This window comes from Spermophilus citellus (assembly GCF_964194105.1).
Source record: "Spermophilus citellus genome assembly, chromosome: 5".
NCBI classification, from domain to species: domain Eukaryota; kingdom Metazoa; phylum Chordata; class Mammalia; order Rodentia; family Sciuridae; genus Spermophilus; species Spermophilus citellus.
In genome coordinates this window covers 8,870,940-8,874,051 of record NC_138186.1, presented here as the reverse complement: position 1 = coordinate 8,874,051, position 3,112 = coordinate 8,870,940, and the positions used below count along the sequence as shown (strand labels likewise).

The following is a 3,112-nucleotide window of genomic DNA, read 5'->3' as shown; positions in this document are numbered from 1 at the left end:
ACACCTTGCTCCCCAACTGACTCTCCCCAGCAGTCAAAGGCGGGCTTTCCACCCAGCCTGGAACCCGAGAAACCACAGTGGAAACCATCTTGTAGTCCAAGGCAAAAGTCATCTGGCTCCCATCTACACTTCACCAAGACATCTCCCCTATTTTGAACAAATGAAAAAAGTTAATAAAATCTCTCCAATCAGAAAGCATGATAGTGCATAAGGACTTGTGTTGCCCAATCTGGTCACACGCTGTTGTCAACCCTCATCAACCTGGCTGGGGACCCGATGACCATTCAGGGCCAGGAAACTGTGGGCTAATTGGACAGGCTGCATCTCCTTACACAATAATGCAGGGTCAGACAGGTCACAAAAACAGCCTGGCGTTATTTTAAATTATAACAGTTTAGACATCATGGATACTCTTGTGCTTGATTTTTCTCAGATATTGAATGCAAGTCTTATTTATTTATTTTGGTACTGGGGATTGAATCCAGGGACTCTTAACCACTGAGCCACAACCCCAGCTGTTTTATTTTTTATTTTGAGACAGGAAGGGTCTTGCTAAGTTGCTTACGGCCTTGCAGAGTTACTGAGGCTGGCTTTGAACCCATGATCCTCCTGTCTCAGCCTACTGAGCTGGTGGGATTATAAGTGTGAGTCTCTGCACCCGGATCAAATCTTATTTATCTTGATTATTGAAGTTTCAACTACTTCCTTCAACTTTGTACCCAAGGTGAGTATCTCATTTCTCCCACCCTCGTCCTGGCCCATGAACCTGGGTTGTGAGCATCTCATTTCTCCTGGCCATAAAGCTGGGTTCAGTACTATCTTTGCTTGGGCAAGTTGCTTAACCAGTTTAAGCCTCCACTTACCCCTGTGTAAGCCCCTTCCTCATGAGGATTGGGTGAGGTAGTGTGTGAGAAGCCCAGCATGATGTGGGAACTCCCCAATCTGTGCTGATACTGGTTGCCTGGTTCCCCTATAGTCTGTTCATTCCAGGCAGGTTGGCTCCCCTGGGTCCTGCCAGTCCTCTGGGGATCTAGGACTGTGTTGTCTTAACATCATAAACTGTCTCCAATCAGGGGGTTCTAGCTTTTCCACTGAACTCCAAGATTCCAAAAATAATCAGATACTATTTACAGCCAAGCAATGACTATAAATTGCCTAGTGGACACCATTATTTTAATCTATTTTTTAAATATTTTTCTCTGTGCTTGTTTAATTCCAATTGATTTAAAGAAGAGTTCTATAGCCTTAAGCTGACCAAAGCCTGCCCTTCTAGATCATGTTGTCAAAGTTTCATGTCAATAGATTCAGCCGGGGGTCTCGTTATTATAGATCCTGATTCAGTTGGTGTGGGACGGGGTCTCAGTTTCTGCATTTGGAACAAGCAGGACTGGCTACATAATTAGTGTAAGATGAAAATGCAAGACCCCTTGATGAAAATTTATTAACAATCTCAAGACAACAAGGTACAAGCCAAGTGTGGAGTGCTTCCTCCCACAGGGCTTGGTGTCCCTGCAGGGTCACATGCCCATGAGCTGGCCCTGCCACCAGGTGATGCCTCTGTTGCTGGTCCAAGTCACACTTAGTGTAGGAAGGTGGAGTCAGCATTTCCGAAGAATATTTTGTGATGTGAAAATATTCCATATCTGCTCTTCCATACAATAGCCGCTTAGCCACATGGGCTACTGAGCACTTGAAATGTGGCTAGTGTGACTAAAACTGAAGTTTGGTGCAATTGTAATTAAATTGAAATGGCCCCATGTATCTAGAGACTGCCACATTGAACGGCACAATTTGGATGTCAACTTCTTCTAATAGGACAGCTTCCTGCTCCAGCAAATTGTCAGTTTGCAAATGGACCATGGAGCTTTCTAGCCAAGGGGAGTCAAACCAGATCTTTTTCTGTTTCCTTTAAAAATCTAGTTAAACTTTTCTTTTTTTTTTTTTTTTTCTTTTTTAATCTGACAGCTAATGCTGCTATTCCAAAGAGTCTCATGGAAAAGAACTGGCCTGATCTGGTAAATAATTTTTTTTTTTCACATTTGAAAACATTCTTTTTCATTGACTGTAGAAAATATTGGCAATTCATATGTTAAATGTTTCTTGTTTCCTCTCACAGGAAATGATTGACAGCCTTTAAGTGCTGTCTGTGTCTTTTAAAACCAAAGAGCCCTTCCAGCACACATATCTCCCAGCTGCCTGGAGAGGACTTGCTCCCTCTCAGGCCACAGTGGAGGTTTTCAGGTGTCTGGTTGCTCCTCGGGCTTTAACCCACGGTGGTCAGACTTCTTGCTTCTGGAAGCTGTGAGGAGCCTTCCCAGGGAGCTAAGGCTGACAGGATGCCACCAGGGCTGCCCGTCAGGAAACAAACAGCCACTTCAGTTCTGAAAGATTTCTTCTTTGGGAATTTGGGCTGAGAGAAATTTCCAAATTGCTAATCTCCAGAGGCGTTTTCTGATTTCCAAACTCTGTTCAAGCCTTTAAACTTTCTTTTTTGAAACAGGATTAGTTGGGCATCCAGTAAAGAGAAACAGAAAGGGGTTGGAGGAGAGGAGGTGAGAGAAAGAGAGAGGGCAGAGGGAGGGAGAGGGAGAAGGTAAGATGGTGGAGAAAAAAGAGAAGGGGGAGGGACTAGGAGGGGAGAGAGAGAAAAAAAGAGAAAGGGGGGGGGGACCCCAGAGCAAGTGTGTGCATGAGGGGAGATGCAACTGAGAGAATAAAGATGTGATTCCAGTCAAAGAAACAGAAGAAGGTACTATCAGAAGGTCTAGAGACCCTGGAGGAGGAAAGGCACAGAGAAGGGGCTCATGTAAGAATAATAGCCCCCAAACCAAAGTTCCACCCAAGGAGGATTTGTAAATACCAGGGAAAACAGCCCTGGATTTCTGTGAGGGTTTTTTGTTGTTGTTGTTGTTTGTTTGTTTCTCTGCATCTGTAGTTAGTTCAGTTCACGGCTCTTGACATCAAAGCATAAAACCCAGGAAGGATTAAACATTCTCCAAAGGGGTCCCTGCTTGGCAGTGCTAAGATACACTATTTAGAAACCCAATATCTGGAAACAACCTCAGGAATCTACAAGAAGTCCGTCAATGGCAGGGGAACAGTGGGGTAAGAT

At 44.3% G+C, this 3,112-nt stretch overlaps 1 long non-coding RNA gene across 1 annotated transcript; it reads left to right on the top strand.

Moving 5' to 3' along the window:
* Positions 1 to 398: 398 nt before the first annotated feature.
* LOC308649672 lies at positions 399 to 2,455 on the top strand. The gene is made up of 3 exons (XR_014022151.1): positions 399 to 724; positions 1,966 to 2,015; positions 2,117 to 2,455. It is a non-coding gene; the product is annotated as an uncharacterized lncRNA (long non-coding RNA).
* The last annotated feature ends 657 nt before the right edge of the window (positions 2,456 to 3,112 follow it).